General features: G+C 43.6%; 1 protein-coding gene across 1 annotated transcript in view; it reads left to right on the forward strand.

The window, feature by feature from the left end:
- Nucleotides 1-24686, forward strand: part of LOC123748311 (uncharacterized) — a 314236-nt gene extending 289550 nt beyond the window's left edge. Inside the window, exon 6 of the mRNA XM_069308619.1 lies at nt 24587-24686. The gene's annotated coding sequence lies outside the window, so the exon portion shown is untranslated. The remainder of the gene's footprint in view (nt 1-24586) is intronic.
- Nucleotides 24687-25041: the final 355 nt, after the last annotated feature.

A 25041-nucleotide genomic window follows, 5' to 3' on the forward strand; every position in this document is an offset into this window, starting at 1 on the left:
GAGAGTAGCATGGAAGGAGAGGTGCTGGTGAGAGTAGCATGGAAAGAGAGATGTTGGTGATAGTAGCATGGAAGGAGAGGTGCTGGTGAGAGTAGCATGGAAGGAGAGGTGTTGGTGAGAGTAGCAAGGAAAGAGAAGTGCTGGTGAGAGTAGCATGGAGGGAGAGGTGTTAGTGAGAGTAGCAAGGAAGGAGAGGTGGTGACGAGAGTAGCATGGAAGGAGAGATGTTGGTGACAGTAGCATGGAAGGAGAGGTGCTGGTGAGATTTGCATGGAAGGAGAGGTGCTGGTGAGAGTAGCATGGAAGGAGAGCTGCCTGCGAGAGTAGCATGGAAGGAGAGGTGCTGGTGAGAGTAGCATGGAAGGAAAGGTGCTGGTAAGAGTTGCATGGAAGCTGAGGTGCTGGTGAGAGTAGCATGGAATGAGAGATGTTGGTGAGAGTAGAATGGAAGGAGAGGTGTTGGTTAGAGTAGCATAGAAGGAGAGGTGTTGGTGAGAGTAGCATGGAAGGAGAGGAGCTGGTGAGAGTAGCATGGAAGGAGAGGTGTTGGATAGAGTAGCATGGAAGGAGAGGTGTTGGTGAGAGTAACATGGAAGGAGAAGTGTTGGTGAGAGTAGCATGGAAGGAGAGGTGTTAGTGAGAGTAGCATGGATGGAAAGGTGCTGGTGAGAGTAGCATGGAAAGAGAAGTGCTGGTGAGAGTAGCATGGAAGGAGTGGTGTTAGTGAGAGTAGCATAGATGGAGAGGTGCTGGCGGGAGTAGCATGAAAGGAGAGGTGTGGGTGAGAGTAGCATGGAAGGAGATTTGCTGGTGAGAGTAGCACCTAAGGAGAGGTGTTTGTGAGAGTAGCATGGAAGGAGAGGTGCTGGTGAGACTAGCATTAAAAGAGAGATGTTGGTGATAGTAGCATGAAAGGAGAGGTGCTGGTGACAGTAGCTTCGAAGGAGAGGTGCTGGTGAGAGTAACATGGAAGGAGAGGTGTCGGTGAGAGTAGCATGGAAGGAGAGGTGCTGGTGAGAGTAGCATAGAAGGAAAAGTGCTGGTGAGAGTAGCATAGAAGGAGAGGTGTTAGTGAGAGTAGCAAGGAAGGAGAGGTGCTGGCGAGAGTAGCATGGAATGAGAGATGTTAGTGAGAGTAGAATGGAAGGAGAGGTGCTGGTAAGAGTAGCATGGAAGCTGAGGTGCTGGTGAGAGTAGCATGGAATGAGAGATGTTGGTGAGAGTAGAATGGAAGGAGAGGTGTTGGTTAGAGTAGCCTGGAAAGAGAGATGTTGGTGAGAGTAGCATTGGAGGACAGGTGCTGGTGAAAGTAGCATGGAAGGAGAGGTGTTGGTGATAGTAGCATGGAAGGAAAGGTGCTGGTGAGAGTAGCATGGAAGGAAAGGTGCTGGTAAGAGTAGCATGGAAGCTGAGGTGCTGGTGAGAGTAGCATGGAATGAGAGATGTTGGTGAGAGTAGAATGGAAGGAGTGGTGTTGGTTAGAGTAGCATGGAAAGAGAGATGTTGGTGAGAGTAGCATGGAAGGAGAGGTGTTGGTGAGAGTAGAATGGAAGGAGAGGTGTTGGTTAGAGTAGACTGGAAAGAGAGATGATGGTGAGAATAGCACGGAAGGAGAGGTGTTGATGAGAGTAACATGGAAGGAGAGGTGCTGGAGAGAGTAGCATGGAAGAAGAGGTGCTGGTGAGAGTAGCGCGGAAAGAGAGGTGCTGGTTAGATTAGCATGGATGGAGAGGTGCTGGTGAGAATAGCATGGAAGAAGAGGTGCTGGTGAGAGTAGCATGGAAGGAGAGGTGCTGGTGAGAGTAGCTTGGAAGGAGAGGTGATGGTGAGAGTAACATGAAAGAAGAGGTGTCTGCGAGAGTAGCATGGAAGGAGAGGTGCTGGTGAGAGTAGCATGGAAGGAAAGGTGCTGGTAAGAGTAGCATGGAAGCTGAGGTGCTGGTGAGAGTAGCATGGAATGAGAGATGTTGGTGAGAGTAGAATGGAAGGAGAGGTGTTGGTTAGAGTAGCATGGAAAGAGAGATGTTGGTGAGAGTAGCATGGAAGGAGAGGTGCTGGGGAGAGTAGCATGGAAGGAGAGGTGTTAGTGAGAGTAACATGGAAGGAGAGGTGCTGGTGAGAGTAGCACCTAAGGAGAGGTGTTGGTGAGACTAGCATGAAAGGAGAGGTGTTGGTGAGAGTAACATGGAAGGAGAGGTGCTGGTGAGAGTAGCATCTAAGGAGAGGTATTGGTGAGACTAGCATGGAAGGAGAGGTGCTGGTGAGAGTAGCATGCAAGGTGAGGTGTTGGTGAGAGTATCGTGGAAGTAGAGGAGCTGGTGAGAGTAGCATGGAAGGAGTGGTGCTGGTGGGAGTAGCATCTAAGGAGAGGTGTTGGTGAGAGTAACATGGAAGGAGAGGTGCTGGTGAGATTAGCATCTAAGGAGAGCTGTTGGTGAAAGTATCATGGAAGGAGAGGTGTCGGTGAGCATAGCATGGAAGTAGAGGTGCTGGTGAGAGTAGTATGGAAATAAAGATGTTAGTGAGAGTAGCATGGAAGGAGAGGTGCTGGTGAGAATAGCATGGAAGGCTAGGTGTTGGTAAGAGTAGCATGGAAGGAGAGGCGTCGTATTTTTGCAGATCACACAGAACTTAATGATTGATTTGACAGCTTGACGTCCTTGAGGAAGCCAATATTTCTGTCTGAGGTCGGTGAGAGTGTCTAACACTCCACCATGCAAAGTACCATATTGATGGTGATGTAAAACTAGAAGTTTGGTAATAATGTGGTGACGTGGTAGAAGGATCGGATTCTTTGTATCCAAATCAATTTTTGCATGAAGCAAACGTCCTCCACACCTTAATATATTATGAGTGTTGGCATCATACCAGATACCTAGAGACTTGGTTAATTTATCTGGAAGATTTTCATATTCACTTCCATATGTCTCATGTTGTGCACGTTTGATCCAGTAGAGGATAGGATTGGGAAACTTATGTCTGATTCCTATCTTAGCAAGAAAGTCAAACACATGTGCTGTCACTCTTAATAGCTCACTCAAGTTAGAATAATTGTGAGGATTAATAGCTAAGATTCGATGAGGTTCTGGTTCTTTCATGGGAGTAGTGATATTAGTCACTATGACTTGTGGCTTTTGTTTGGGCCACTGACCACTAACAAGCCATGAAGGTCCATTAAACCACATTGAAGACTTGATGAGTTGTTTTAATGTTAATCCTCGTGATAAGTAATCTGCAGGATTGTCCTTAGTGGGAACATGTCTGAATTTATATCCAGCAGATAATTCATGAATTTTCCTAACGCGATTACTAACGTAGGGAGTTTTGTTGTTGTTGTTTCTTACCCATTGTAAGACTGCCTCATTGTCTGACCACACGACAATTTCACCAAAGTGGATATTATTGAGTGTCTTGGTCAAGCAATGAGCCAATCTTACTCCCACCAGCAATGCAGTTAACTCCATTTGAGGTAAAGATCTCTTCTTAATTGGAGCAACTCTTGCTTTAGATGTGAACAAAATTGATTGTGCACTATTGACTAAGTAGGCTGCAGCGCCATACGCTTTGCCAGAGTCATCGCAATAAACGTGCAAATTTGCGGGCAAGTTTTGTCCTGTAGCATTACGAGGAAATTTCAAAACACCTAACTGATTGAAATCCGTTGTGAGTATCTGCCATTTATCTTGCAACTCAATTGGCAACGGATTATCCCATCCCATATGTTTCTGCCAGCATTCCTGCATTAGGAGTTTCCCCCTTATTAATATAGGACTAAGTAAGCCTAAAGGGTCAAATGGTTGACTGACATACGAGAGTAATTTTCTCATGGTAAGGGATGAATTATCGGTTTGTACTGACTTGACATTCATCTTGGCAGTACTTGTGTTCCATTCCACACCCAGAACTTTTAATTGATTAGGCACCTGATAACCTGGAAACTCTCGATTATCTGGTTTAATGATTTATTATTTGAGGCCCATGATTGTAGTGGCATATTGGCTCCTAATAACTCACGGTTAGCCTCATGGTACATTTCTACCAATTTGGATTGATCATTTGTAGTTCCCTGGAAATTATCGACATACAAGTTGTCACTGATCTCTGCCTTATAAGGGCTATTTGACTTCCTCAAATGTGTATCTAATGTAGCTTGAAGTAGAAACGGGAAGGAAGTCGCTCCGAATAGCACAGAGGCAAAACGATGAGTTATGACATCACTGTCAGGATCTAGTAGGTCCTTAATCCAGAGAAACTTGGTGTAATTACGATCCTCTTCTTGTAAGCCTACTCTAAGGAAAGCTTTACTGATATCAGCAGTATAAGCAAAAATACCAGTACGGAATCGTAATAGCACATCATGTAGCCTTTGTGTTAGGCTAGGTCCCATTTGGAGACATTCATTCAAGGACACGCTGTTTGGCTTCACTTTAGCACTACAGTTGAAGACAATACGTATTGGCGTTGAATAATGAATCTTTCACCACAGCGTGATGGGGTAAATAGCGACCTATTTTTGGTCATCATTATCAACAACTTCGATAAATTTACTGTTGAGTTGTTGTTGGATTAATTGATGATACATGTTCAGTTTGTCTGGCTGTTTCTTCAGCCGTATTAATTGATACTGTAATTGTGAGGCTGCCATGAAATAATTAACTGGAAGTTGTGGATGATTCAACTTTCATGGTAGTCTCACCCAGTATTGTTTATCTTTATAGACAACTGTATCCAGATATTGCTGTTAAGTCCACATATCATCAGGGCTTCGTGGTTCAGGGACAATACCTAAAGTGTCTAAATCCCACAGACGATGTACAGGTGGATCAGACTCGGTATCTTCAGGTATTTCTCTGAAATGTAGGGGTGACTGTTCCAAACCTAGTCACGCCACTATTGTATTGTTAGATTGTTGGTTGGTTGACGCTGGATTTTGTTGGAAAAGCACTGGTCCAGTAAGCAACTTGCCTCCAGCAGATGACAACAGATTCATTCCGTGTTGTCTGGTGCATCCCGTTATAAATTTATAATAATGGTAAGCGCCTATAAGTATGCCAACATTAGTGAGGCAGTCAGAATTTATTTTGTAATCTGCTAGCCTCATGCGGTTTCGTTTAAGATATTTCGCAGTGCGAGCTAATCCTGTGACCTGCAGGTCTGTAGGAAGTTTGTCTACTACTACTGCTTGTATTGGACTAGTGGAAGATCCAAGTCTCACTAATACCTTAACTACTTGGTATTCACGAGGTCCACTATTAGTTAAGAATCCAGAAATATTCAGTCTCACACTTTTGGCAGGTTTTAATTTTAACTGCTCGACTAATTGTTGGGTGGTGAAGGTTTTCTGTGATCCTTGATCAAAGAGACCTCTAGTGTTAACTCTAGACTTCCTGTCAATTAGTTTGAGTTGAGCTGTAGGCAGAGTGGTATTATTGCCTGACTCAGTAGCAAGCACATTTATTTCCTGATGTACCTTGCAATATTGTACTGTGGTAGAATTCGTAGAATTCTCCCCAGTTGTCATAGATTGGGTAGAAGTTTTTCTACATAAGGCATAATGATGTATACCTTGTTGCATCTACTGCATGAACGTAGTTGCAGAGGTGTTGGTGAGAGTAGCCTGGAAGGAGAGGTGTTGGTAAGAATATCATGGAAGGAGAGGTGTTGGTGAGAGTAGCATGGAAGGAGAGGTGCTGGTGGGAGTAACATGGAAGGAGAGGTGCTGGTGAGAGTAACATGGAAAGAGAGGTGTTGGTGAGAGTAACATGGAAGGAGAGGTGCTGGTGAGAGTATCGCCTAAGGAGAGGTGTTGGTGAGAGTAGCATGGAAGGAGAGGTGTTAGTGAGAGTAGCATGGAAGGAGAGGTGCTGGTGAGAGTAGCATGGAAGGAGAGGTGCTGGTGAGAGTAGTATGGAAGGAGAGATGTCGGTGAGAGTAGCATGGAAGGAGAGGTGTTGGTTACAGTAGCATGGAAAGAGAGATGTTGGTGAGAGTAGCATGGAAGGGGATTTGCTGGTGAGTGTAGCATGGAAGGAGAGGTGTTAGTGATAGTAGCATGGAAGGATAGGTGCTGGTGAGAGTAGCATGGATAGAGAGATGTCGGTGAGAGTAGCATGGAAGGAGAGGTGTTGGTGAGAGTAGCATGGAAGGAGAGGAGCTGCTGAGAGTAGCACCTAAGCAGAGGTGTTGGTGAGAGTAGCCTGGAAGGAGAGGTGTTGGTAAGAATATCATGGAAGGAGAGGTGTTGGTGAGAGTAGCATGGAAGGAGAGGTGCTGGTGGGAGTAACATGGAAGGAGAGGTGCTGGTGAGAGTAACATGGAAAGAGAGGTGTTGGTGAGAGTAACATGGAAGGAGAGGTGCTGGTGAGAGTATCGCCTAAGGAGAGGTGTTGGTGAGAGTTGCATGGAAGGAGAGGTGTTGGTGAGAGTAGCATGGAAGGAGAGGTGTTAGTGAGAGTAGCATGGAAGGAGAGGTGCTGGTGAGAGTAGCATGGATAGAGAGATGTCGGTGAGAGTAGCATGGAAGGAGAGGTGTTGGTTACAGTAGCATGGAAAGAGAGATGTTGGTGAGAGTAGCATGGAAGGAGATTTGCTGGTGAGTGTAGCATGGATGGAGAGGTGTTAGTGAAAGTAGCATGGAAGGATAGGTGCTGGTGAGAGTAGCATGGAAGGAGAGGTGCTGGTAAGAGAAGCATAGAAGGAGAGGTGCTGGTGAGAGTAGCATGGAAGGAGAGGTGCTGGTAAGAGTAGCACCTAAGGAGAGGTGTTAGTGAGACTAGCATGGAAGGAGAGGTGTTGGTGAGAGTAACATGGAAAGGAAGTGTTGGTGAAAGTAGCATGGAAAAAGATGGGTTGTTGAGAGTAGCATGGAAGGAGAGGTGCTGGTGAGAGTATCACGTAAGTAGAGGTGTTAGTGATAGTAGCATGGAAGGAGAGGTGTTGGTGACAGTAGCATGGAAGGAGAGGTGTTGGTAAGAATATCATGGAAGGAGAGGTGCTGGTGAGAGTAACATGGAAGGAGAGGTGCTGATGAGAGTAACATGGAAAGAGAGCTGTTGGTGAGAGTAACGTGGAAGGAGAGGTGCTGGTGAGAACAGCGCCTAAGGAGAGGTATTGGTGAGAGTAGCATGGAAGGAGAGGTGTTAGTGAGAGTAGATTGGAAGGAGAGGTGCTGGTGAGAGTAGCATGCAAGGAGAGGTGCTTGTGAGAGTAGCATGGAAGGAGAGGTGTTGGTGGAGTAGCATGGAAGGAGAGGTGCTGGTGAGAGTAGCATGGAAGGGGAGGTGTTGGTGAGAGTAGCATGGAAGGAGAGGTGTTGGTGACAGTTGCATGGAAGGAGAGGTGCTCATGAGAGTAGCATGGAAGGAGAGGAGCTGGTGAGAGTAGCCTGGAAAGAGAGATGTTGGTGAGAGTAGCATGGAAGGAGAGGTGCTGGTGAGAGTGTCATGGAAGGAGAGGTGTTGGTGGAGTAGCATGGAAGGAGAGGTACTGGTGAGAGTAACATGTGAAGAGAGGTGTTGGTGGAGTAGCATGGAATGAGAGGTACTGGTGAGAGTAGCATGGAAGGAGAGGTGTTGGTGACAGTAGCATGGAAGGAGAGGTGCTGGTGAGAGTAGCCTGGAAAGAGAGATGTTGGTGAGAGTAGCATGGAAAGAGAGGTGCTGGTGAGAGTAGCATGGAATGAGAGGTACTGGTGAGAGTAGCATGGAAGTGGAGGTGCTGGTGAGAGTAGCATGGAAGGAGAGGTGTTGGTGATAGTAGCATGGAAGGAGAGGTGCTGGTGAGAGTAGCATCGAAGGAGAGGTGTTTGTGAGAGAAGCATGGAAGGAGAGGTGCTGGTGAGAGTAGCATGGAAGGAGAGGTGCTGGTGAGAGTAGCACCTAAGGAGAGGTGTTGGTGAGACTAGCATGAAAGGAGAGGTGTTGGTGAGAGTAACATGGAAGGAGAGGTGCTGGTGAGAGTAGCATCTAAGGAGAGGTATTGGTGAGACTAGCATGGAAGGAGAGGTGCTGGTGAGAGTAGCATGCAAGGTGAGGTGTTGGTGAGAGTATCGTGGAAGTAGAGGAGCTGGTGAGAGTAGCATGGAAGGAGTGGTGCTGGTGGGAGTAGCATCTAAGGAGAGGTGTTGGTGAGAGTAACATGGAAGGAGAGGTGCTGGTGAGATTAGCATCTAAGGAGAGCTGTTGGTGAAAGTATCATGGAAGGAGAGGTGTCGGTGAGCGTAGCATGGAAGTAGAGGTGCTGGTGAGAGTAGCATGGAAATAGAGATGTTAGTGAGAGTAGCATGGAAGGAGAGGTGCTGGTGAGAATAGCATGGAAGGCTAGGTGTTGGTAAGAGTAGCATGGAAGGAGAGGCGTCGTATCTTTTGCAGATCACACAGAACTTAATGATTGATTTGACAGCTTGACGTCCTTGAGGAAGCCAATATTTCTGTCTGAGGTCGGTGAGAGTGTCTAACACTCCACCATGCAAAGTACCATATTGATGGTGATGTAAAACTAGAAGTTTGGTAATAATGTGGTGACGTGGTAGAAGGATCGGATTCTTTGTATCCAAATCAATTTTTGCATGAAGCAAACGTCCTCCACACCTTAATATATTATGAGTGTTGGCATCATACCAGATACCTAGAGACTTGGTTAATTTATCTGGAAGATTTTCATATTCACTTCCATATGTCTCATGTTGTGCACGTTTGATCCAGTAGAGGATAGGATTGGGAAACTTATGTCTGATTCCTATCTTAGCAAGAAAGTCAAACACATGTGCTGTCACTCTTAATAGCTCACTCAAGTTAGAATAATTGTGAGGATTAATAGCTAAGATTCGATGAGGTTCTGGTTCTTTCATGGGAGTAGTGATATTAGTCACTATGACTTGTGGCTTTTGTTTGGGCCACTGACCACTAACAAGCCATGAAGGTCCATTAAACCACATTGAAGACTTGATGAGTTGTTTTAATGTTAATCCTCGTGATAAGTAATCTGCAGGATTGTCCTTAGTGGGAACATGTCTGAATTTATATCCAGCAGATAATTCATGAATTTTCCTAACGCGATTACTAACGTAGGGAGTTTTGTTGTTGTTGTTTCTTACCCATTGTAAGACTGCCTCATTGTCTGACCACACGACAATTTCACCAAAGTGGATATTATTGAGTGTCTTGGTCAAGCAATGAGCCAATCTTACTCCCACCAGCAATGCAGTTAACTCCATTTGAGGTAAAGATCTCTTCTTAATTGGAGCAACTCTTGCTTTAGATGTGAACAAAATTGATTGTGCACTATTGACTAAGTAGGCTGCAGCGCCATACGCTTTGCCAGAGTCATCGCAATAAACGTGCAAATTTGCGGGCAAGTTTTGTCTTGTAGCATTACGAGGAAATTTCAAAACACCTAACTGATTGAAATCCGTTGTGAGTATCTGCCATTTATCTTGCAACTCAATTGGCAACGGATTATCCCATCCCATATGTTTCTGCCAGCATTCCTGCATTAGGAGTTTCCCCCTTATTAATATAGGACTAAGTAAGCCTAAAGGGTCAAATAGTTGACTGACATACGAGAGTAATTTTCTCATGGTAAGGGATGAATTATCGGTTTGTACTGACTTGACATTCATCTCGGCAGTACTTGTGTTCCATTCCACACCCAGAACTTTTAATTGATTAGGCACCTGATAACCTGGAAACTCTCGATTATCTGGTTTAATGATTTATTATTTGAGGCCCATGATTGTAGTGGCATATTGGCTCCTAATAACTCACGGTTAGCCTCATGGTACATTTCTACCAATTTGGATTGATCATTTGTAGTTCCCTGGAAATTATCGACATACAAGTTGTCACTGATCTCTGCCTTATAAGGGCTATTTGACTTCCTCAAATGTGTATCTAATGTAGCTTGAAGTAGAAACGGGAAGGAAGTCGCTCCGAATAGCACAGAGGCAAAACGATGAGTTATGACATCACTGTCAGGATCTAGTAGGTCCTTAATCCAGAGAAACTTGGTGTAATTACGATCCTCTTCTTGTAAGCCTACTCTAAGGAAAGCTTTACTGATATCAGCAGTATAAGCAAAAATACCAGTACGGAATCGTAATAGCACATCATGTAGCCTTTGTGTTAGGCTAGGTCCCATTTGGAGACATTCATTCAAGGACACGCTGTTTGGCTTCACTTTAGCACTACAGTTGAAGACAATACGTATTGGCGTTGAATAATGAATCTTTCACCACAGCGTGATGGGGTAAATAGCGACCTATTTTTGGTCATCATTATCAACAACTTCGATAAATTTACTGTTGAGTTGTTGTTGGATTAATTGATGATACATGTTCAGTTTGTCTGGCTGTTTCTTCAGCCGTATTAATTGATACTGTAATTGTGAGGCTGCCATGAAATAATTAACTGGAAGTTGTGGATGATTCAACTTTCATGGTAGTCTCACCCAGTATTGTTTATCTTTATAGACAACTGTATCCAGATATTGCTGTTAAGTCCACATATCATCAGGGCTTCGTGGTTCAGGGACAATACCTAAAGTGTCTAAATCCCACAGACGATGTACAGGTGGATCAGACTCGGTATCTTCAGGTATTTCTCTGAAATGTAGGGGTGACTGTTCCAAACCTAGTCACGCCACTATTGTATTGTTAGATTGTTGGTTGGTTGACGCTGGATTTTGTTGGAAAAGCACTGGTCCAGTAAGCAACTTGCCTCCAGCAGATGACAACAGATTCATTCCGTGTTGTCTGGTGCATCCCGTTATAAATTTATAATAATGGTAAGCGCCTATAAGTATGCCAACATTAGTGAGGCAGTCAGAATTTATTTTGTAATCTGCTAGCCTCATGCGGTTTCGTTTAAGATATTTCGCAGTGCGAGCTAATCCTGTGACCTGCAGGTCTGTAGGAAGTTTGTCTACTACTACTGCTTGTATTGGACTAGTGGAAGATCCAAGTCTCACTAATACCTTAACTACTTGGTATTCACGAGGTCCACTATTAGTTAAGAATCCAGAAATATTCAGTCTCACACTTTTGGCAGGTTTTAATTTTAACTGCTCGACTAATTGTTGGGTGGTGAAGGTTTTCTGTGATCCTTGATCAAAGAGACCTCTAGTGTTAACTCTAGACTTCCTGTCAATTAGTTTGAGTTGAGCTGTAGGCAGAGTGGTATTATTGCCTGACTCAGTAGCAAGCACATTTATTTCCTGATGTATCTTGCAATATTGTACTGTGGTAGAATTCGTAGAATTCTCCCCAGTTGTCATAGATTGGGTAGAAGTTTTTCTACATAAGGCATAATGATGTATACCTTTGTTGCATCTACTGCATGAACGTAGTTGCACTACACATTTACTGGGATCATGAGAGCCCATGCACTTGGTGCACCTGTGTATTTCTTGTAACCGTTTAATCCTGGTATTAAAGTTAGGATAAACAGTGCATTGGTAGGTGACATGTTCTTGACTACAGAACAGACACTCTCTCTCTGGCTGAATTTGTCCTTTTAGTAGACATATCATTTGTTACATCAGAGCGAGATACCGAATAAATACCTACACTACCACTCCTTTTTCCAGTGGATGGAGTAGTCTTAGGTTTGAATTTATTAGACTTATTCAAAGTCGATTTGGGATTGACTGAGTTGTCAATATTAGGTGGGTTATGATGAGAGTTAGTAGAGAAGTTTGAAACACTTTTCCCATCTTGGTTGGCTCTTTGTGTTTCGACTAAGGTATGTAGACCTTCTGTAATTTCTTTCAAGGTCAGAAAGGTTTTATTGTACATAGTACACAATTTGTCTAAAGTTTCTCTTGGTAATTTTCGCCTTACAACTACTTTGGTCATCCATTCAGCTGTCTGAATTTGGACTTTAAGGCTTAAGGCCTTGAGTAAAGATTCTAACTCTAGCCTGAAAGTTTGGAGAGACTCGGTAGAATTATTAGCAGATGGTAAATCTAGCAATTTTTGAACTAAGACAGTAATAGTTCTCTCCTTGTTATCGTAGTTGGTTTTGAGCAATTGAACAGCTAGGGTGTAACCATCACTGGTTAGTGTTATGTTAGAGATTACTTTCAAGGCTTCATTTCGTAACAAGCCTTGTAAATAAGTGAACTTGGTCGTTTGAGGAATGTTAGCTTTAGAGTCTACTGCATCTACGAATTTACTCCAGAAATCATCCCAACTCTCATTCTCGTTACCAGAGAATGTGGGTATATTGATCTGAGGTAATTTGACATCAGGATCTGGATGTGCAGTAGAGGTTATTGTTAATTTGTTTTTAGCAATTTGCTTTTTAATGGGTTGAAGCTTAACCTGTATATCATCTTCATACTGGGCTAAATCATTTACAATATCCTCAAGTTCAGTTTCACCTATAGAAGTTGAGTAAAGTTCTGTCAAATACAGATTCATATGTTGCTTAATATGTGCGAATTTGCCTACAGCAACTTGAAGTAAATCTTCTTATTCAAGGTAGTCAACAGGTGACTGTTGTGACAGATTTTGACATTTGGTAATCTGTCGGGTCAAATGACCTTTCAGACCGATAAGGGTCCTTTTCATTTTGTCAGCAGTTTCCATCTTGCTGGGTAAGGGCTGGTTTGATAGTAAATAGTTGTTACTGATGTAACTGGGATATTGACTCATTCAATGGAGTTCAATATCAATATAATAGCCTAATGTATTTGAATAGACTACACTACCTCGTTCAGAGGTTAATTTACCTACCTAACAATAAGTAATTAATTATTTTGAGCAGTGCTTGAACTTCACCATTAACTTTCGTCCGGCTAGCTCATCTTTATCACCATTAGATGTAATGGTGATCATTCAGCAGCACTCAAAATGCATAGACACAAATAATGAGTACACGAATAATTAATATGGATATACTTTAATCAGAGTTATCCTAAGGTTTAATCCCACCCTTGGTAGGGTCAGCACAAGAATGAATAATATATGTACTACTAACTAGCTCAAGCCTAGTTGTGAGAATTTCTACCTAAGAAACTATAGTTTTTATAGTTTATATAAATGTGCACTTGCACACACAGGTGAAAATACAATTATGTACAATTAATTTTGGCTTGCTAGCCACAGCCTTTTGTGGTGATTGATTGTGTTGATCAATTTGTCAACTACATGTGACCTAGACTCACCTGACAGGTGTACACCATCTCTTGCCAGGTTTTGTCTGTATGGTCTGGCTGTAAATTGAATATAAGTGGCATCCAATCGTACTCGCTTCCTCAGCCTAAAGTTTATATATTTGGCAGCTCTTTGGTAATATTCTGGACTTACTCCCCAACGATTATTATTGCTCAGTTCGCGAGGTTCCACCAATATGAACACTACTGAATTGCTGATGAGTTTAAATGAGGAAATTATGGTTTTAAGGTGATTAATTACCTCAGCTGGGTGTCGAGTAGGATGGATGTCATTACCACCTAAATAAATAATGGTTAGATGGTGAGGCCACTCTAACGCAGGTGTTAGTGTGGAATTATTATAGAAGTTATGAGCTGTTGCTCTTGGTGACCTGAAGATTCTTACCTCAGTGTGAGGTATAGGTCTAAGTGTTGTGGGTAATTGACTGTGTCCCACGAGTGCTACCTTATACATGAGGTATAAGTAGCAAATAAATTGGTGTGAATTAGGCTAACCTATGTGGTACACTGCCGGTAGACACAATTAATAAATGTGGTTAGTCTAGACTACTTCACATGGTGATTAGTTATTACTAATTAGTATACATCCAGTTCGAAGGACCATAATATGGGATATCTGGGGCATGACTCAATTATTCAATTATTTACTTATTTAATTCAATAACGAAGGACCACCCACTTTTGAGAAAAGAGGGAAACTAATAAAAGTGATCATTAGAAAAACACTAAAGAACCAGTGTCTATGGATAAGTATTAGAAAGAATAATCACTTAAAATAAAGAATGGACTGTATGATTAATTAACTAAAGTCAGAGCCTCAAACACCTACATTGGGGGGGTATTACTAGAACTTCATATACGTCTAGGAACTAATGTGGTTCGTCACCAGTTCATTGCTGAGTAAATAATATTATAATCTAAAATGCTATAGATTCAAATATGTGAACTCAATTTGTGAATATTAATGATTATTAAATTACGGAGCAACCGTCTAAGTAAACGCATAAATTTCCAATCATAATGTATGGTAAGAATATTCAATATAATGATCCTGCAAATTTGTATAATGATCAAATTGGAAGAATTAAATGTGTACAAAAAGTCTTAGCTTTAAGACGATTTCTATGACATCGTTTGTGATTCGTCCTCGTGATCTCAGGATCTCCACATAGAAGGAATTAGAGGTGAATAACACGAATGATGTTAACGACTCGTTGACTCCTCACATACGAGCTGAAAATTAAAGAATATTAAGTAGCATTGGAATAGGCTACTTTTAATCTCAATATTCATGAAAATAGAAGAAACGCTAATGTGGTACTAACGTTGGATATGGGGTCGTCTCACTATGTAACGACAGACTACTCACAAATATACAATCTTAAATGATGCATCAAGAAAGAAACTATACTTAACGTGAGCGTAGTTACTACTGAGGTCTGCCGATATCGCGTCTGCGAGTCCCAAACTTTCACGGCGTTGTACACGTATTTGTGGGTTTTGGCTTTAATTATAGACGCGTTATTGGTTGGCTGAGCACTATGGAGCACGTGGAAGAATAATTATTCACTATTAGTTAGGTATTAGTGTAATTCTTGCTGATAACTCCCAATCGCCACGTGTCTCGCCACTCTTGACGCCAGGACCCTTCTCTCTCGTACGCTGTCCAGGCACGCTCGCTCTACAATGGTGTCGCCGCCTCCCTCAACCCGGGTCTCGCATTCACCACAGAAATTATTAACACGAATAATTCTTTTTCGCGCAATTGTGGCTGAAATACTTCAATGAGGACTGGGTTGCAATTATAGGGATTTAAATATTATCGCATTCTCGTCTTATGGTGTTAAACGAGAAATGGAGAAGATTTTAGTTTTCTCCATGGCATTCGCGCGTGACAAAAAAACTATTACTTGATAACAATTGTAACTAAAAACTCTCGATTTAGGATTATTGGGAGTTATGTTATCCGTAAGTAATTATCACACGGAATACTGATGATTTTAGAGAACCACATTCAATTCTCTAACACATTGGTAATAAATGTGTTTAACTAGACAATATCTGACGCAATGTTTGCTGCTCTATTTCGTGAGAATTCTAGCATTAATACGCAGGTGCAATGGTTAGTTTATGTTGATACTACTGTTAGTAAATTTAGTGACTACTGTAGTTAGTATATAATAATAATGATTTATTATAATACAATAGTAGTTTATTAGCGTTGGAAATTTCCAACATAGGTACCCAAATAGTCGACGAGCACCACGGGAAATCACGCACCCTGTCGTCCCAAACGATGTCCAAAACCCGTGACTGAGGGACCCGCCCCTGTCGGCCGCGAGCACAGGGAAGAGGTCCACTCTAGGTGGTTTCGCACTGGAATCGGCACTGGGAGGTGCTCGGGACGCCGCACAGGGCTTTGTACTGGCCGGCTCACAAGGCTTCACATGAGGCTGCAAACTAAAGGAACCCGCAGAGGACACAGACGAGTCGGGGCCTCCGCCACTGAGCACAAGATCAGAGGCACCTTGGTACACATCCTTCCGTAAGACCACGACGAGGTCCCCGTTCGGCAGGAGCAACCTCCCACCGTGGGGAGTCGTCAGCAGTACGACACTAGTACTGTCAGCAGTATGAGGCATAGGGGGCATGACCGGAGGCAGCACAGAGCCTACCACAGCACCGCCAACCTCGGCAGGAGACGCCGGATCAACGTACTCTTCCACCTACACCCAAGGCACCCCACGAAGGGGAGACACACTCGGGACCCGTCTCGAGCTCTTGGAGACAGGCTGCCGGTCATCTGAGCACCCCCCATCATCTCGTAATACAGCAGAACTCTACAACGACGGTCGCGCCTCCAAGGCCCGGTTCCTTAGAACCGCAGCCTCCACGGCCGCGGGCAACGGACCACACACAGCAGGAGACTCCTCGCCGCGGACATCCAAAGGGACAGAAAACGCCGCATGCAGGGACGGAGCAGGTATGGGTGGCCGAGATGGAGCAGGCATGGGCGGCCGAGACGGGGCGGGCTGGGCCAACAGGATCAGGGACGTCGGAGGCGGGAAAGCCGGCGGCGGGGGCGAGGCCGCCCCAAACCCCACGTCAACATCCACTCCACCACCCAACACCGGGGCAAAAACCAGCAGGGAATCAACGCACGGTCCAGCACGTGGAGATAGGTCCGGGACCAACAGCGGGGAAAAATCCTCTTCCTGGAAGAGATTAACAGGGGTGACCCAGCGCTCCTCACACCTCGCGCCTAGGTGACCCGGTAGGCCACACCTGAAACAAGTCCGAGGTTGTCCTGCGTGAAAAACACGAATTGGGAACCCCAACAGCATGATGGAGGACGGTACAGGATCCCGGACTCGCATGGCGAGAGTGTGGGTCCCACACGGGCACCCTTCCATCTCCGGGTAGGGACGGCATTCATCCTCACATGTAGGACCCGCCCAAACTGGGCAAAGTACTGACATAGGAGATCCTCATGGAACTCAAAAGGCATCCCGTGCACTGCCACATACGTCATGGCTTTACAACGGTCTGAGAGGGTCACCGACCCACCATCTCCAGGAAGATCGAATGATCGCCCATCATAGCGCGTGACGAGATCTTGATAAATCGCCAGGGAGCTGAACTTGACAATCGCTCGCCGTCCGGCAAGCAGCTGCACACCACATACAGCCGCAACTTGGACATGTAGCATATCAATAATTACCACCTCCACAGCTTGGTAGGAATATTATAGATGGAATGTGTGTTGATGGTGTTGTCGTCGTTGATCCTTCTCTACGGACAACCCAACCCACAACTCGGTAGAGTGCTTATACCTCACTAGGAGATCACCCTTGGCGCTTCTGGCTCTTGGAGAGGGGCTCAACATCACACGTTTAGGGGATGCGGCTCCAACACTTAGCCTCGTTGTCACGTGCACACACCCACTCGAGCTGCTGTGACTCCCCACTCTCTCCTTAGGTAATATGATCTCCAAAATCCCCCTTTGACTTATTAGTATTACCTTCTACCCTGTCCACAGCAGTGGTTCTTGGTTCTTTCTCTCTCTCTCTCTCCTTCTGTACTATTTCATGGGAAGCCTCACTAGGACAAGGTCAAATACCAGCAAATTGGGATACATTTACTGGACAAAGCACATACACGATACATACACACACATAAAAATAATGAATCCTATACTCTATAATATTACAATCAGGTTGCACTCTAACATCATCAGAACTCTATCATCAGCTTATCAAGTGGTATCCTATCTCCTGGTTCACCACCTGATACTATCAACCTCCTCAAGTTGATCAAGTCTACATACACTGTTGCACCATCAGCAAGAGAATATATATATGTATCTATAAATGTGTACAAAGAAAATCAGCATTTGAATGCAATAACATATATCAGTATAAATGTTCAGTGATACACAACAATGATCAATCGATCACTCTATCAGTCCTAGAACACATACATCTGTAGGTAATCCAGCCTACGACTGTAACTCTAAACTTCAGTATAAAACACTCCTTGACGTGAGAATGCAAACAACCACTCACCTCTCACTGCGACTTGCACGCTAATGACAACCAAACACTATCAACTCCCTACAAGTAATCCACCAGAACTTCCCTTCCACCTCTGGAAGTTCACTACCCTGATATCTTTAGGTTCTTCTGGGCTTAACTACCAGGATCCTCTGCAGCTCCTCCAGGCTGCTATCATGAAGTTTCCTTGAGCAACCACGGTGCTTCACCCTTCTGCTAGGTTCCTCCACAGCTCTCTTGGCTGCTACACCATGAAGTTCCCTCGAGCAACTATGGTGCTTCACCACCTCTACAGAAGCACGTGACACTCCTCTTCACTGCTTCTCCTCACAGCTCGAGGTCCTCTGCTCCACTACCTTGGAGTCTCATCAACTACTCCCTCTGTGCTGGTTTCGAAGTTCTCAGCAACTTCTTCCCCAAAGACAAACCTGCAACCCATCGACACTCCAATAAAAATGTTTCCCCTTCAACACATAACTAAAAATAATCACACAATATGTTTGCCTCAAACCTCTATCTGTCCTCTACATACAGTGAGAGTGGACTCCCCCATTTTGGGCGGGTCCATACTCCACCTCGCCCGGCGGGTGTGAGTCACACTGGGAGGGTCTTCCACCGTCAGGAGCCCGGCTCCCTCAGTTGCCTACCAGCGCTCAGAGGGGACGGACGTCGCTCCGTGTTCCTCCCTCTCCACTCTCTTATTTTAGGCTTTCTGCCTTATCAAAACATGTCTAACTTATAAATAAACATCGCTACTGTCGCTGGGCACACGACCAACTACAAGCAATCACTATGAACTGGCGTATATCGTGCTTACCACAGATTGTCTGGTCGAGGGCGCTCCTCCCTCTGACGAAGCTTGGTCAGGGCGCTACCACGGCCCACGATAATGCCTCTGGGCGGTTTAATACTCTCCTCTTCGACCAGGACTTGAGACCACAACGTTCCCAGCTCAGTTCCACAGCTGGCACGTCTACACACTTCTCTTCTCTTGGAGATATATCACTAGGTGTTCCCTTCTGACGGGAGCTCAACGGAGTGCGGCATTCCCCCTGCGATGTCTGGCACTCAAGTGAGGTCAAAGCCCCTCCAGAAGAGAGCCTCACGCCTCCAGCAAAATGTCCACATCTCCTAACCAGTCATTTATCTGTTTTCTTCTACACTGCCCATAATCTTAAAAAATTCATCATATCCAACCAGTTATTTTACATATGGGTTATCACCTCAATATTTGTTAGACCTTCTAGTTAGGTCAGGCTTGCTGAATAACTCTCAAGGAGGGAGACTCGTTTCTCCTGTAGGCTGAGATCATAACAGAAGCAATCCCAGAGAACTCCAGGCCAATGGAGGCCTGCCTGGTGGCAAGGGCACAGGCCCCCCCATGATTGCAGACCGTCACGGCCCCAAGGGCCCCTCAGCAAAAACACGGGGCACAAGCCACGTCAGCAGCGACACCCAGGTCCTCACTCCTCGCCGGGTCGAGAACAACTGCGGTGGCCGGAAGGAACAACCGTACCCCACGACAGCTGGAACAGTTCTCCTGACAGCAAAGGTGGTGTTGTCGCTGTTGCAGGATCACCAGGTGCTGGAGCCAATGTTGCAGGAAGCAAGTCAACCAGTACAATGACAGTTGACAATCCATTTGCAGACAGTAGGCTGTTGATTGTCTTTGCAATCTTGCTGTGGATTGATCCGGCAATCCTTCCCGTTAGGTTAAATAGTTCTGAAGTCGTACTGTAATCATTCACAGGCCGTGACTGGTGAAAGTTGTGGCTGGGTTGGTGGTGGAGGCAGACCCTGGATGTGGCTTCCCCGAGAATTAGGCTGTTCGACAGTGGCGCCACTGTCTTGTAAGAATTGATTGGATGTTGTGAGACGTCGCTGGAGGACTGGTAGTTGAAGCCTGGCGGGCAACAGACATTTTATTGATTTCTTCCTGCTTCTGAACTCTTTGGTCTCTTCCTGCTTCTGGACTCTTTGGTCTCTTCCTGCTTCTGGACTCTTTGGTCTCTTCCTGTTCTGGACTCTTTGGTCTCTTCCTGCTTCTGGACTCTTTGGTCTCTTCCTGCTTCTGGACTCTTTGATCTCTTCCTGCTTCTGGACTCTTTGGTCTCTTCCTGCTTCTGGACTCTTTGGTTTAAACATTAGGGGTTCCATTATCGGGAATATGAAACCTCAATGGATTGTCGAGGTTTCCCTAGGACCCAGATCTTCCTGTCTGATCAGACAGTCAGGGGAAATGATGATGTGTTCCAGCAGAGATATGCATGGTTTGTGGGGTGCATTTCAGTCCCCGTAGTGATGGTCGAGGGAGCAGATGCTACACTTCCTTGCAGACAGTGTACACTTCCAGGTGTACTGGTAATATTTGCAGCCTTGTCGAAGTGGATGAACCTCTCTCCTTCGTTACTTGCCTTAGTGGTGTGAATATACCAAAGAATCTAAATCAGGTGTCTTCAACAAGGGTCTCTTCATCAGCAGAGTTGAAGGTAAGTTTCACTGTTGATCGCTAGCTTCATTCTCAGTTATTTTTCCTGCAACCCCAGTCAGTGCAGTTTTGTGTGCTGATGCTATCGATGATGTCGACTATAGGTTGGTCGGTAATCCAGATGCTTATGCGCCGACCAAAAACAGCCATCACTACCAAGTATCGTCGAGGTGGAAGAGAGTGCCTCTGAAGAGCATTAGCACTAGAGAATAGGGGCAGGGCTCTATCGCCATTTTCTTTTATGTCAATCGGTGCAACACCAGTGATACTACCAAGAATATGAAATATCTCCGTCCAGGTAATGGTCTGGGTCCTTGGAACTGCACCATTATCTTGTAAAGCATGGTAACTGTTGACATGGACCATACGTGAGAGCTAAAGACTTAGCAGTTCAACTGGTATACTCACAATGGCCCTCAGTACCAATGAAACATGCTCCTCTCACTCTGTAAGGCTCACCTGCTCGCTTGAAACTGCATCTCTCCCAAGTTGTTTTACATTCAGCTACTCAAAACAAAAAGTTCCAAAAAGTTCCACGGGCTACAGCCCATCCTCCAAACAAAGACCCAAAAGTGATTCCATGCACCAGCCAAACCCCCAGTTTATGAATGAAAAATGGTTTACACACAACCCGTCCTCGACTCAAGTCCATTACATCCAGCGGTCGACCCCACAGACGCATTCATAAATTTTAACATGCTGTTCATTCAAAACGGGAATTTTCTCAAGTATAAATTAATATTATAATATATTAGCATATTGTGCATATACAGGCATAGGTTAGGTTAGGTTAGGTGTTTAGGTTCTGTTGGCGATTATTTGTATTTGTAGTACGTGGGTGAAGCATTTATAGCGTTGTGATTCGAACAAAATTCGTCAGTGAAATACTTGTTCCGGATATGTTCGAACGTCAGCAGTTGTGAGTCGTGTGTAAACCTCTTTTCATTCATAAACAGGGGGTTTGGCGGGTGCATGGAATCACTTTTGGATCTTTGTTTGGAGGACGGGCTGTTACACACGACTCACAACTGCTGACGTTCGAACACTTCCGGAACAAGTGCTTCACTGACGAATTATGTTCGAATCACAACGCTGTAAATGCTTCACCCACGTAGTACACATACAAATAATTGCCAACAGAACCTAAACACCTAACCTAACCTAACCTATATATGCACAATATGCTAATACAGTATAATGTTAATTTATATTTGAGAAGATTCCCGTTTTGAATGAACAGCATGTAAAAATTAATGAATGCGTCTGTGGGGTCGATCGCTGGATGTAATGGACATGAGTCGAGGAGGGGTTGTGGGTTATGGTGAGCCTGTCGTACTCCAGCCCGTCCTCCAAACAAAGATCCAAAAGTGATTCCATGCACCCGCCAAACCCCCTGTTTATGAATGAAAAGCGGTTTACACACGACTCACAACTGCTGACGTTCGAACATATCCGGAACAAGTATTTCACTGACGAATTTTGTTCGAATCACAACGCTATAAATGCTTCACCCACGTACTACAAATACAAATAATCGCCAACAGAACCTAAACACCTGACCTAACCTAATCTATGCCTATATATACACAATATGCCAATATATTATAATATTAATTTATACCTGAGAAAATTCCCGTTTTGAATGAACAGCATGTAAAAATTTATGAATGCGTCTGTGGGGTCGACCGCTGAATGTAATGGACTTGAGTCGAGGACGGGTTGCGTACTCACCTGGCACAGGAGTGGGGCTATAACTGGTCTCTCCCAGTGAGCGGCAGTAATATATGCAGTCCGTCCTCATCAACAATTAATTTTGTTCGAAGTAAAATGCAGTAAATGCTTCACCCACATACTACAAATACAAATAATCGCCAACAGAACCTAAAAACCTATCTTAACCTAACTAATACCTAAATTTGCCCAGTATGATACACATAAGAATAATAATTTATATTTGAGAAATTTCCTATTTTGAATGAACAGCATGTTAAAATTGACGAATGCGTCTTTGGGGTCTACCACTGGATGGAATGGTCTTGGTCTGTGGAAAGGTTGATTCATGAGCTCAGTGGGGAGGTGGCAGATACCACCAACTAGAATATCTGAGGAGGGTTTCCAGGCAACACTAATTCATATATGTTTTTGTGTTTACATTTCTTGTTAGGAAAGTATTATTCAGGTTTGGGATGACTGCAGAACTCTGTACACCTACTGAAAGGCAAAAGAGCAAGACAATGAGCAAGGAAATATACGACACACCTTAATTAAGGACCACCAGGGATCCATATCCATTTCAGTGGTGGATAAAATCCAACTGGACTGTCGTGACTCATTTATTTATGACATGTAGTGCATGTGAGAGCGTGTATGTCCCATGCAATGATTGAAGGTGAGAGTCTTTGGTGTATTCTTTTAGGCATCAATATCAGGCTGCAGTCGGACACCCAGTTAAGTCCATTGTGACTGTTAGGCAAAGTGCCAGAAGTGTTGGTTGAGGATAGTCGGAAGATGAGGTAGAGGCCCAGTGACGTGTTGATGGTCATCATTATTAGTATTATATTTCGGTGTACTGTTGTAATCTTGTGAACTCTTATATTGAATGTCTTTAAGGATAACCACCTTCCAAGACTGTAGAAATACCGAGAACATTGTTATTATGTATGTATTAACCATACATTTTGTTCTTGTAGCTACTGAATATATACGTACTTGTACTTATTAACTTATCCATCCCTGATCACTATATTTAGGGAGTGGAAGCTGCATCCCAGAGTTAACTCTGAAGACATATTGGTAATGGATATTTTCAATGAGAGCTGCTCTAATGCAGGGAAGATGTTTATATAAATTAGTTCATTTAGCACTATTCTGGTGATAAGATTCAGGTAGAGAGTCGAAGGGTAACACTGAGGTACCATCCACATTTCGTTTTATTATATTTTTATTAATTAGATGTTACTTTTAGACTAAGATGATTAACTCCTTGCCTCTGCGGATCTGATAATTCTTGAGAGAAAATTCAGATTTCTGGCTAGTTACATTAATTTTAAGATAAAATCGAGTTGTGAAATAATAAACTGAGAGTGGGTAGTGGGTCACCTGAGAGAATATAACTGAGAGAGGACTTCCTTACGGGTTATGCAGTAGATGTGGTATATGCCAACAAGTTCTTGTTGATGTTAATTCAACATGGCCACATCCTACAAAACATTAAACGTGGTTAGGTGACTTATTATGGTGCCATTGGCATCACAGAGGTGTCAGTTGGGGGTATTGCTTTTGTGTTTCTTTTTATTACTTTCTGCGGAGGGGGACCGGTGGAGACAAGGGGGTCTGGAGCCCCACAAGTTGAAAGAGACTTGTGTGATCATATATCAATCTGGTTGATGCAGGATATCCGCAGTGATCATCTTGTTAATCTGACAATGATAACACATTGTTGCTCTTTTCTCAAGTCAGTATGGTTAGATGCCAACTAGTGAAGCAAGATACCATAAATTATAATAATATTTATCAGGCTTAACCTCGTGTTGTTCATGCCTTAAGCGTGCATGGTAAGATAACGAATGGTGGTGTTCAGAGTATCTGTGAAGGTCATTGTTAACTGATGACGATAACGATGTTCCTCGTGCCTCCATCAGCCATTCTCAAATATCATCAGTTACCATTTATGGTTATATTGGTTGTAAAGTGATGGCAACAATGTTTCTCTTTCCTCGAGCAAGTATTGCCAACATTTTATTGCCAAGGTTTATGGTGTACGATGCTTATAAAGGTTATATTGGTTAACTGACGATGGCAAGACTGGAGGTATCGGTTCACCCTTGTAAAGTCAGCTATTGTTGGTTGGTCAGCTATTGCTGCATCCTGCATAATGCTCTTGTTATGTATATAATAATAATAATAATAATAATAATAATAATAATAATAATAATAATAATAATAATAATAATAATAATGTTAATATTTAAAATACTAATAATAATAGTTATTAGGGGAAATCCCATACATACAAAATGGTATACGAGAAGAATGTTGGATCTCTAGGTAGGACAAGTATATATTATGCCTCAAGCCACTAATACACTCAGTGTTTCGGGCCTGACAATAGCACCACTGTCGCTCATGTCACAAGTAAAAAATTATCAAATAAGAATTGGTTGCATGTCGGATATTTTAATGGTCTATTCTTAAAAAATTATCACGATCTTCCTCTTTTAAATTTAGTGTGAAAACAGTTTTACAAAATATTTAGAGTCGGAACACGTAATTAGTATATAAAAAAACTAGAACAGCTTATTTCAATAATTTACAGAAAGTATTGGGATCGTGATGGTTTATGCATAATATCAATTGTGATATCTGTTGACAGGCTGGACAGCCCTTCACGGGGCAGCCGACTGTGGTCACGACAACACTGTGAAGGTCCTCCTCGACGCTGGAGCAGACGTCAACGCTAAACATAATGATGGTAAAAGTTACACATATGCATTCCAACATTATATAGCAATGCAACATAGCACACTGCACGTATCATGTGACAAAATTTAATATTTATATTTTATAATCAGTACCATTAGAGATAATGTCTGCTAGTCTGTTGAAAGTCAGAGATCACACAGATGGGGCTAGCCTTACACAAATTGAAGGAGGGAATGATCTGAGGAATGGGATGAACATAGGCTGGTCGGTGTCACCAAAATGTAAAAGGGAATAATGTGCCAGTGCCCCATTCACACCTCCAAGATGATTTTTGGCACTGTCAGCTAATTATGCAGCTAAATATTTTCAAAACAAAATTTTCATATAATTATTTTCATATGGTTA

The sequence above is a fragment of the Procambarus clarkii genome, chromosome 63 (assembly GCF_040958095.1).
Source record: "Procambarus clarkii isolate CNS0578487 chromosome 63, FALCON_Pclarkii_2.0, whole genome shotgun sequence".
In the NCBI taxonomy this organism is placed as follows: Eukaryota; Metazoa; Arthropoda; class Malacostraca; order Decapoda; family Cambaridae; genus Procambarus; species Procambarus clarkii.